The 12,550-nt window shown below is 36.5% G+C and overlaps 1 long non-coding RNA gene across 1 annotated transcript in view; it reads left to right on the forward strand.

Moving 5' to 3' along the window:
• The first annotated feature begins 7,039 nt into the window (after nucleotides 1–7,039).
• Nucleotides 7,040–12,550, forward strand: part of LOC306983373 — a 30,464-nt gene continuing 24,953 nt past the window's right edge. The window contains exons 1-2 of the long non-coding RNA XR_013794342.1: nucleotides 7,040–7,142; nucleotides 11,809–11,887. This is a non-coding gene — a long non-coding RNA (uncharacterized lncRNA). The remainder of the gene's footprint in view (nucleotides 7,143–11,808; nucleotides 11,888–12,550) is intronic.

Consider the following 12,550-nt stretch of genomic DNA (forward strand, 5'->3'; position numbering starts at 1 on the left):
CATTGGATCATTTGGTTTGCTATTGCTGTGATGTCATGTGAGTGACAGGTTGTCCCGCCCTCGCGCCGTAAACGTCATCAGAGAAGACATCGCTCCAAGTTATTTTGAATAAAGATTGAATTTTAAAAAAAAATAATTGATGCACACAGATACATAATGCAATGTTGCATAATCAAATCAAGAATTGCCCATTTTGGTTTCATGGTGACTTTAACATGCATCGACAAGAAATGTTAAGCCTTTCCTCTCGATATATACGAATGAACATTCCACCTTCACATACACAAACACTCCAATCCCAAAGAATCAACTGTAATAAACATGACTGCACCACCCATATTTGGGGATATTGGAAGTTCACCTGCCATGCCCACATTCCTGGCATTGTTGCATACTATAGGAAAATATCCTAGGAGACATTTACACACACTGAGTCATTCCAAGCTCAGAGAAGCAGACAGGACATCACTTTTATTTATCCTGCTTGACTCAGCCGATGGGACGTTTCAAAAGTGGTAGTTTGGAAGCTAGTCGTCTCAGTGGGATGGTGCTCTAGCATCACTTCTTCAATTGCCCCTGGGTTCATACCTACTCAGAATTGTGCTGTCCTGCAAACTGTTTTCGGGAAGAACCGGCCCAGGCGTGTTTGACATCCCAAGGCCCAGCCAGTGAGAATCAACAAACACGCAATTAGCCAGAAATCTCCCTCCTGTCTTGCACAGACTAGGCGTAAAGGGGTGTCAACCTTGTTCTCGGTAATCGTACACTGATATCATTTACTCGGGTACACACTTGTATTCTTTTTTCCAAGACCTCTTGCTAAGTTAGAGCTATTAATTCATTAAACATGTTTGTGTACTTGATGAGTAAGTGCACAGAATCCATGCCCTCTGAGAATTATATTTTTGAAGAAATGTGCTTGTTTTTTTATGACATTTTCTTAGCATTTATTTCTCAGTGTTTAAATATATTTGCTGATATATGTGACAAATGTGGCATTTGGTATCCTTTCAGGGTCACAAAAAAATCACACTTGCAGTATAGAGGTTGACAGTAAAGATGTTACGAAAAAATTGGGTATTTTAGTGACATGAATGAGACATTTTTCCTAATGGTAGTAAGTACATTTTGTAAGTATACAACATGTAAGAGTTTTGTAATAAAAATAACCAAAAATCACTTGCACAGTGTGATATAATTCCTGCAGTTGTGTACTCACAATATCCCAAAAGTTCCCAAAGATTTTTAATTTCGGAGAAATTCTAAATAATGGGCCGTCTCGGACTCCCTGTTCACTTGTTGCCTATCAATGACGTAATATCCGCATTATCCCTGGTTTCCGCTGGTTATTACTGTCATAGTAACCATGGCGACAGACATGGACAACTTCGTAACGTCTAGTGGCACGCTCACGCTGTCGTTGTTGTTTCGTTCAAACATTATGGATCATGGGAAGCAGACTTTGGGACAAAAGGAGAACTAAAACGAGGATCAATATCAGTGTGGCGTTTTCGAGACGCCGAGAGCTCCACGTCCACGACAAACTTCGACTCGACAGAGAGATTATGATTATGATTATGCTCTTGCATATACTTTATTAGACGGGTGAGCAAATGTACATAAAACTAATCAATGTTAGTTCAACATGATGAAATGTTAGAATATGATTATGATCTGTATGTTCAAGTTTACTGCTAGTCTCATATAGCCAACAAACTAACACATAGAATAACATTATAACTTTAACACACTCAAACGCAGTTTAGTGTGATAGTGTAGAGCGAGTGAAACAGCGCTGCGTTACCTCACAAGTTTAATTCGTCAAATAAACTGTCCTGTGTGAGTATTAATTCTGCACTTGCGTTCGGTAGAATGAAATGTCCTTATTCCTTTATATCCGCGGGACTCGCGTGTGGCGCTGATATTAGCAATCGTACCTTCATACCACAGTCATGTTAAAAACATCAATGTATTCACTCATCCATAAACATTATTAGATCCATCAGACGACAAATCCATAATTTCTGCTAAATTCCTTATGCGTCATCAACCTACGCCTTTGTTGTTGTAAGAGGTTAGCGACCCCTAGCGGCTAAAATAAATAAATAAATACATATTGTAGCTTTAATGGCCTCTTGTGAGGCACATAGGCACTGATAATGTTTAGACATTTTGCATATGTCTTTAGCTTTGAAAATGAATGCTGAAAGATTTGGCTTCAGAAAGGTATTTTCTGTGATGTATTACTCACCATCATAATATCAACAGCATTTTTAGACTCTGCAGCTTTTGATTAAGATGACCTTTGTTCTCTGATATCGTTGCTCTGTCAATATTTAGGCGTTTCATAGTTTTCTAGCTGCACACCACAGTATATGTAATGGAAGAAAGTTGTTTTATTTATCAGCAAACCGTGGGAGTATTTATGTCATTGCTAAGGGTTACTATGACTTGAAGATCTAACACTGCGAGATACCTGACACAACAGAGACACCCGGGAGACCAAGGCAAGGTCATTAGATAAGAATACTGGCAGCTGTGAAAATTAAGTGAAATTGCTTTTTAATTTTAATAAAAATATGGAATAGAAAAAGCCAATTGATTTATAAAAGTGCATGTGCATTCTTTTTAGATTACAGATAATATGATAATGTGTTGCAATATGAAATGTTGAAATATGGTGGTATGATTTATGCACCAAATTCATCAGAAACTCCAGTTTACTTGGCAGATGTTAAAGTGCACATGACAGACAACCTGAACCTCACAGCAATTGGCTGCTTTACACATTTGTATGAAGTTTAGCATTTCCTTTTCTACTTTTGGGCGCTCTCGGCCACTCTCTACACTTTTTACCGATTAACTTTGAATCCCATAATTGTCTTCTGAACATGTATTTCACTAGCTAAGTTTCTATCCACTTGTCAATCGAATTATCTGAAGTTCGTAAAAAAACCCTCATGTAAATAAAGCTGGTGAAAGTGTGTTTCCATCCAACGGCTTTAAAGCGAATAAAAACCTGTGCGTAATGACGTCACATGCTGTTTTGCGATCAAATTGGTATATCGAATTGATTTGAGACATTTTAAGGTGTTTCCATTCATTTTCGCACTGAATCGCACAACATTCAAGCCAAATGTACCTAACTGTGTGGAGAAAAAATGTCCACCTGATTCACAACAGGTGCGTTCGCACATAAATATGTTCTTACAGTAGTTCTAATGTTGCTTAATCCTATTTATTCTAAGCTAGTTATTTGCATAAAACATGTCTTAAACCATGTGCAGATGTTCGACCTCGCTTTCTTCTGCTGGCTTTCTCTCTCTCGTGCGCCATTGTCAAAACCACTTATATCACAATAACCAGTTTTTATGGCTATGCACACAATCACGTTTCAGACTCCAGATTGACAGCTGTGTGAATACACCTGTACATTTGGTTGTTTGGTTACATAAGACTTATTTTGGTTGTAAATGCAAAATAAATTCATGATGAATCATGATTTCTGTGTGAAAACATTCCGATTTTATGCATAAGAATGTGCATGTGCATGAGACTCTGTAAGGAGGATGAAGTAAACTCACTCATAAAACTCACTTTCTGAACATCTGCCGAGCTTAAATAAGATAAAAGATTCTGAAGAATAACACCCATGCTGAGTAGTGTTGTCTCACTTGCGGTTTTCCCCTGTCAAACTATCTTTTTCTTTTATCCTTCCTGCTGTGTCTGAGAGGAAACGATGAGCCGAGGGAAGGGGTGTAATGAATAATGCGTGAGAACACATTTTTTTAAGCACATGTGCTGTCACGACAGGTTTAGATCAAACTGTTGTTTTTTGGACGCTGAGCGTCGTCTACACAACAACAGACAAATGAGTTGTGGTGAATATACTCAGGTCTCCTCCATGCATAGCATTTCCCCCCCAAAGGCATGTATCCTTCAACATGTTGATTCTTGGGGCAGCCAAGCTTTCATCAGCTTTATTAAAGACATTTTGATGAAAAAAGTGGTCCCACCCTTTGAGAGCGCGAGCACAGCTGGAGCATTGTGCCCGTCCATGAGGGGTCTTCCTGAAGATTTAATCCAAAATAGGCATTCGTCTCAGTGAATAATCCCAGCCCACTGTTTTCTCTGCTTACCATCTGCATTCTATGAAAGACGGCATGTTTGAGCTTCGCTTTTGTATATACAATTGCAACCAAGGATGTAGTGGGTTTTGTCTGCAGCAAATGGAGAATATAAAGTTCATTAGAAAAGCGTATTTTTCAATGAACGCATTATTGTCGCCAGAAAAGGTTTCCCTGACCGCAAGTCCCATTGCTCTGATGACTCTTGAGATCATTTACTTCACCGGGATTCTTTAGGAGGCCATACATCCATTCACACATTCCTCCATATTTAGGTTAGGCAAACATAAGTCACACCTATGGACCATTCCTAGTACACTGGTGTCAACAAGGTCATAATATTACACACTCAAGAATTAAAATTATTGCTTTTTTTGTGTTTTATGCATTTTATTCGTTTCATTCTGTTTTATTCTCCTATTTATTTATTTATTTTTATATTATTCTTTGTCACTTGTTTTCTATATAGTTCTTTGTATAAAGTTTCACCATTTGTCTGTTGCTTCAAGAACATGAGGAAAATCCTGTGGATTCTTCATTAGCACTTGTGCAAATGTCCTTGCGTGTTCTGGAAATGTGAAAACGGTGACACAAACTTTTAATCAATAACATTTAATACCCGAGTGTGAGATGAAAAGTTTAATTCAACCAGGAATGCGAAATGACAGATGGTTTATCGCCACAATGCACTTTTTTTATTTGATTAGAGGTTTAGCTGAAGCAGAAGAATCCTTTAGTTCTTCACTGATCTTTTCACTATAATTAAAAACCTGATTTTGGTATGTGTTTTATTGAATTCATGTGGTTATTTTGAAATCAATTTGTCTTAAAATGTTTAAATTACTTGTATGCAACAATGCAAAGTCTTCATAAATGTAGAATTGTATGCAAAAAATTTAGCTTTTTGCTTCTGTGTCATAGTTATATGCTGTGGCACATAAATGCATTTACGTGTGTCTAATGGTCCATTCCCAGTGGATGTCATTGGCAAGCTTCGTTGGGACTCTCTTCAGCGGTGCACTCAGCTGGGTCTTGTTTTCATTCACTTAATTGATCTATTGTGCAGAAAACAAACATGTCTCCTGCTTTCAAAATGCTTCACATAAAGCAGATGACCATTCACATATCTCAAAAATGCCAGAGAAAAGAAAACACCCTTGACCTATTATTTCAAGTCACAGTACAGAGCATAATGAGCACAAAGTTAAGTGTGTAGCACAATGTTCTCTGCTGTGTATAGACAACTAACCAGTCATGAATGTTCTAGTACAGTGGTTTTCGTCTGGAGAAAAGTTGCTCGGTGCAAGAGGGGCCACAGAAAAGTTCAAAGTGAATTTTTTTATGAAAATAAATCATGAATTAAATATTTCCCAGATAATATACCAGATATATTTGCACATTTATAATAGTTTTTCTTACAAAATCGCCCCCTATACCTTCAAAAAGAGAATTTTTTTGAGGGGACAGCATTTGTAATGGTGTGTGAACGTTATTGAGTGCACTCGTTGCACCGCAATAACAAGTGTACAGCCAATGTCCTTATAGTATTTTAAATATCTTTTAGCTTTAGAAAGCTTTAAAGTCCACCTGTGGTGAAATTCAGGGTTTTAATGTTGGTTTATGTCTATTTGGTGCTTTAAGACAAACTGTGCAAATTCATAAGTCGACAGCATTGCTGAGTATTTTCTGCTTAAAACTGCAGTGAACTAAAGACCGTCTCAAAAACACGGTTTGATATCGCTGGTGTTTCTGACGTCACAAACTATCTTGTAACCAATCAGATCAACGTGTGATCGTCAACCAGTGGATCTCTGAGCTGAGTGAGTGAGTGGAGGCGGGGCTAATTTGCATAGTCATAGAACCGCATATAAATGAGGCAAGAGTTAGTTACATTTAAGCTATTTTAAGGCATGACTTAAAATTGGTTACAAGGGGACTTTAATAATCTCCATGGAGGGGAAACTAATTTGCCACCATTAAAAAACAGTAACACTTTATTTTATTGTGTCCTTGTTTCACGTTACATGTATTTACTATAGTAATAACCATAAATTAGGCAAATATACAAGTACCCCCAAACCAAACCCTAATCCTACCCTAACCCTAAAAACATGTAGTTAATTAATATTACTCAGTACTTACAGTAAATGTATAATTACACTGTAATAGGGACACTTTGAAATAAAGTGTAACCATAAAAACTCACTAAATACAATAAATATAAAGCTTAATTAAAAACTGCAGCCAGGAATAAAATACCTTCTCACTCAGAAGAACACTGACCCATCACCAGGCAGTCACTCACTAAATGAACTTTTTTAGTATACCAAAAACATGATGTAATGGATGACCTTCATAACACAGAATATTTTTTTCATTTTTCCCTTGTTCTCTTTTCAACAGCTCTAGTGAAGTTGTGGTAAGGCCTATCACTGAACCAGCCTTCATAATCATTTTATTTATCCTATTTTTATCATCTGCAGTAATTCTACGTCCCCAACAGAGCATAACATAAAACAATGGCCAAGATTCCCTGATAAAAAAACATGAAGAAGCGTTTTACTAATACCAAACTGATTTTAGCTTCCTCAAAAAGAATTATCTCGATTGTGCCTTCTTAAACACAATCACACTTTTCTTCTAATTTACTGTCCAAATAGACCCTGTAGCTGCCGTTAAAAGGCAACTCACATCAGTTCAATATGGTTCACAGTTAAAATATAAATATATAAGAGGTTAAAAATAATATAATTGAAGTAAATAATATTTTTTTATGTTTATTTCTTTTTGTTAAAAACTTTGTGAAAAAAGAGGGGAACTTATTTTTTGTTCCGTGTGGAAATTATAATTTGTTGCTATGGGGACGCTGTATGAGTGCACTCGCTAAGATCATGGAGCCCCTATGCATGGAGCCCAGGAAGATATTAAGATTAAGTTATCCATAAGTTTTGTCGGTGAAGCATGAAGATGAATACCCCCTAAAGTTTACCCTCTCGGGTTCATGCGGCCAATGAGGTATATTTTCTTTCTCTTTTTGTCATTTAGCCTATTTGTGTTACGCGATTGTGTTTGTAACAAGCCAATTAAGATATTATTTTACATGTCATAAATTTATGCTTTATTTCTTAGTTTTTTATGTGATTTCGTTAAGTATTGTCTGCAAGTATGTCAATAATTTAAGGTTAATTTACGCTTTTCTGTGTTTTGTTTGTACCAGTTCTGACCACGGCAATGTGGAAATGAGCAATATAAGGGGACATGTAAACACATGTTTGAAGACTTTGTCATCGAATAAATACCCGTTAAAACCCAGGAACGATTTGAGCCTTTTTTAATACTCGAGGGGAGTAACAGACCCCAAGATATTGAACAATCTCTAAAAGTAGGTGCCTAAACTTTCAGAAAAAAGGTACAAAAGCGGTCACTGAGATGAAACCCTTTCAAAGTACCTAAAGTGTACATATTAGTAACATGGTATTACCTTTTGAAAGGGTACCCCGTTTTTCTTTTTTTTTAAGAGTGCGGTAAGGGCATCATCTTATTTTGGGGGGTCAATGGCATTTGAAAACCCCTATTCTAGTGAAAATGCTGAGGCCCAAACTAGGTTGTCAAGTAGGCCCTCAGTGCCATCTCAGAAGTGTTCATCTCTAACATTTTTTCGACTCTGCTAGGATACCCATCAGTGGAATGCTTCTCGTTTAAGAACACAAAGCTGTAATAAATTAGTCTTTTTTTACGACTGTAGTAATTCTTGACCGGGGCTATTATTTCTGTTGCCTGTAATCTGACCTTGCCAAGCACATAATCTTGGTGTTTTTCCACGTCCTCATGCCTCCGGTCACACTGTGTACCCAAGGACCCATTATCACACTCATCACACATAAGTCTGTATTCACACTGCTATATTTAATCTCATTTGCAGTTGTGCATCAATGACTTCCTTGACACAGTAATTTGTAGTATTACATGCAGTCCACATTTTATCACTTCATTTATTTATGAGATTAAATTACATTTAAGAATGAATTTTCAGTGCTGCCGTCTGGATATTTTCAGTCTAAAGGATAATGCTTTATACAGGAACTCTTGATGTTATTAGAATGGTCTATGAAAGTCTGTGCTCCCACAAAGCAAATATTACAGAATTGCCATGTAATTATTATGTAAACATGATCTGACATAAAGCAGAACATCATGATAAAAACCTCACAGTTCTTATTAGCTATGAAAAACTTTGTAAGGAAGAGTGTGATCCAGATACTGTTCTGTCCTTTTCAACTAGTGACCAAACTTTTGCAAATGTTTTGTTGCCAAGCGATAAGACAACTTATGATCTTTTTTTTTACATCTTGAAATACATTTCCTGACTCACTTCCCAAGGAAAACAAACAGGAAATTATAAAAAGACTTTCCTGATATAAAGAGACCACAGGAGACAGCTGACATATTAAACATGCAGGCCTTAAAGATGTGTTTGCCTGTTATAAAACGTATTTAATTCGTATTTAGAAACTCATCTCATCTTATATTTTCTTGAGCCAGACTCTTAAACCTGTCAGCATGATTACATAATGCCATTGTCTATCCATGGCTGTACTCGCAGACTTGTAACAAATTGAGCCCATTCCATGAAAACCTCTCTTCAGCCACAAATTAGTTTCATTTTCTTGCCCACAGGAGCCAGGGAAACAGGCCAAATTATAACTTTATATGGAAATCTGGACATTCTCCAAGACTCTTAATAGAGTCATAAACGGTCAAGGGGTCCTTTCCTTCTCTCCTGCAGTGTGTGGAGTCACAGAGGTCATGTTTGCTTGGGTTTCCAAGCATAAAAGCAGTCAATGTCCATGCTTCACTTACAAACTTTGACACCTAAATACATGTCAATTTTTGTCTGGGCAGGACTGCCATGGCTTTGATCGTGGCAATGGATAAAATGCAGATCAGAACAAGATACGGGGAAAAAATACACAACACTAACAAGTCATACAAGTCATACATACAACATACAAAAGTCATACTATTTTTCATACAATAAGCACAAAAACATAACAAACTAAATTAAAAAAATGTTACTTATTATATTTTCCTTATATTTATATAGAAAAATATAATTCTCTGAGAAGGCAATTGAAAAGGGGACCTGTTTAATATCAACTAAAAGCTAAAGTAAAAACAATGTACTTGAAGTACTATGATGTAATCATTACAAATGCCGACGATTTAATGAATCTGTACATTTTGTCTTCATTTTATCATTATCATTATTCGGAAATATGACGTGGCAATCACTGGCTTATAAAATTGTTTAATAACACTAGAAATAATCGTTTGTACTTAAGCCAAAGAGCCTGCAGAGACTCCTGTTTTATGCACACACACCTAATAACTTTCTACAATAAAATTCCATTGTATTAAATTCCTGCACATATTAACAATTTCCTCTTTGGTTTCTAACATCTGTAATTGTCACTTAAATTTTGTCACTTGGAAATATAACCCTCTGGACAGTTCCAGACGCTTATGTTGGTTGGACACTTTATCAAGACACCCAACACACGCACATGTGCAGCATCTGGACATATTTATGGGAGGAATAGCTGTCTTGGTTCTTTTCCTGTTTGACTTTGAATCGCAGGGTCATCTTTCAAGATCTGATCACTTTGTCCTCTCAATGGTCAGTCACATGGCTCCCCTAAACCACCTAATTTTTCCTCTCTTAGCAGAGGAATACCTCTAGAGATGAAGCGGAATTAACAATTCATATCATCATGATTAGATTATAGTGACTAAAATTAACTAAAATTAATATGTGCAGGAAATGTCACTCACACACACTGAAATCATTTCACCAACTTTAAAGCTAACAAACAACATAAAATGTTTTGCTTTTGTTTGCATAAACAATAAAATAATAACATAAAAAATTATGGCTTTATTTTTAAACAAACAAAAATGTTTGTTAAAATATTTATAAAATGATAAACCTCATATTTTAAATGCTTTTTATGAAAATTGGTCAAGATATCAGTTATGGGTATTTTAATTGCTCCATAAACAATTATGCAAAGACTGCCTCATTATCCGAAGTGTTGGGATTATTAGAAATCACATTCGATTTTCCATCTACCGGTTAAAATTAACAACAAACATTTGGTCAGATTTTTGCATTGGCAGAAAGGCAGATTAAAAAAAAAATCCATTCTCTGACAGTAGGTGGCGCTTAATAAACAGCAGAAATAGCGCTGTTTCCCCGGTAACCTCTGTAAAGCAGAGATGCGCTTATAAACGGCACTTTATTAGGCATACACGGTGGAAAGATGAAAAGCAAATGCCATCAAAACTTTTCACCTGAGGGAGGAACCGATTGTCAGAGAGTTTAGCGGGGAATCAAAACTGTGCACAACGCCTGTGACCATTTCTTTCCTAAATACCTCGACTTATTAAAGGGAAAATTCACTCAAAAATGAAAATGATTTACTCACCCTCAAGCCAGGTGTATGACTTTCTTCTTTCAGCCAAACACAATCAGAATTATATAAAACATATATCCTGGCTCTTCCAAGCTTTATAATGGGAGTGAATAGTAACTGAGATTTTGAAGCCCTAAAAGTAATCCATATGGCTACGGCTCCTATATAAATATATAAATCCTAAATTCTCAACAAAAAAACAAATACAAGTAGTGATTTGTAAAGGCATTCAAACGCATTCAAAAAGAGAGAAGGCCTCAGCTGAAACTAAATATTACCTGTACTTTTATGTTAGTCTTGGTCTGAAGATATGAAAATTTCTCAGTTTCGTAGGAAATTTGGAGACTTGTTGTTTCGCAAATTGGTTTCAAACATCAATCGGGCAATTTTAGTCTCCAGTAAACGTACAACTGTAAATCTTTTTGGATTCTGAAACCAGGGTAACAAGAAAAACCATTGCTAACACGGAGATAATAACATGCAAGCTCGACACGGAAAGGCCTCACGATTCGTGTCAGCCGAGAATCGATTATCGAAGACCCCAAACTGTTCCGTTCAAACAATGATTCATTTGCGTCATCACGTGGTTCTTAAAAAAACGTAACTATTAAATAAATTAAACATACTAAATTCACTTTTATCTAAAACTATTTTGGACGTTTTAATAAATGCTGTTTATTCAAACTAAATATTTTCCTATTGAAGTATTTCGCCTTTTTGGTTCAATTAATCGGTTTGCTGATCAGGGGTGCATTTCCCAAAGCCAATGGTCGCCAGTTCTGTTGTTACCAATAGAGTTCAATGGAAGTTGCGATCATAGTTGGCCCAATATAGTCGAAAGTTCCATTGCTCTCTGTTGGTAACGGTTGGTAACGACGGAACTTGCGACCGTATGCTTTGGGGAAATGCACCCCTGAATCGTGACTATCCAAATCAGTCAGATCAGTTTTGTGAATCGGTTCAAAGAATTCGCTCAAAAAAAAAAAAACGACAACAATTCGTTCGGTAATTACTATGGTTTTCGGAGGGAAGCAGATTGCAGTCGTGCGTGCATGACCACGTTAAAATGGTCCCACTTTTGTTAAAACATGAAGTGAAATGTGTTGGTTTCAGCTAGCAGACAATACATTTTATTTTGGTCAAGTCTCTCTTTTGTGCAGGTAAATGTTACTTTTAATGACATGCTGTGTTTTGTTTATTTTGTGCAGTCCAAATAACCCCTCCAAGTCAAGAGGTAAGGAGAGTTTCATCACTGTTATCAAGACAACAGAAAGACAAGTAAAGGCAGTAAGTCACACCTTTTATTTGAGGTTTTATTTTCCATAATTGATGTCTTGTGCTTGCTCACTGATGGAATAAGTCTCAAAATGTAGTACTATAGGCCCTACCATTGTGCTAACTGCTTTGCAGCTTACCAGTCTTGGTGACTAACGTTAAGTATTGTTTGTCTGGCTGCCATGTACACATAATGACATTGAACCTGCCATTCACAACCAAAGTAGATAAGTACTCTGGCTATGCAGGATGTGTGTTACACAGTCAAGACGTGCAAAGCTGATTTCTGAAATCTCACAGGAAATATTTTAGGCTTAACAAATTCTGCTGGTATATTTAAAGGAACACTTCACCCAAAAATGAAAACGCATATCATTCCAAACTTGTGATCCTGTTTTGTGTGTGTGTTTTTTGTGTGTGGTTTTTTTACAATTTGGAACACAGCAGCATACATTTAATAGAGCAAATGTGCTCTTCTTGTACATAGAGTGACAGTTCATGGTAAAGGCCTGTTCACACCAAGATGAATGCTGAGCGTGAGAAGTTTTGGTCACATGACCATGGTGTTTGAAAAGATGTAAATACTGTTTTACTTACTTTCTTCTCCGTGACAAGCGGGTGTCTGAAATGAACATTTAAATTTGCATTTTTATTCATCCCATCTGCAATTTTTAA

This window comes from Phoxinus phoxinus (genome assembly GCF_949152265.1).
Source record: "Phoxinus phoxinus genome assembly, chromosome: 16".
NCBI classification, from domain to species: Eukaryota; Metazoa; Chordata; class Actinopteri; order Cypriniformes; family Leuciscidae; genus Phoxinus; species Phoxinus phoxinus.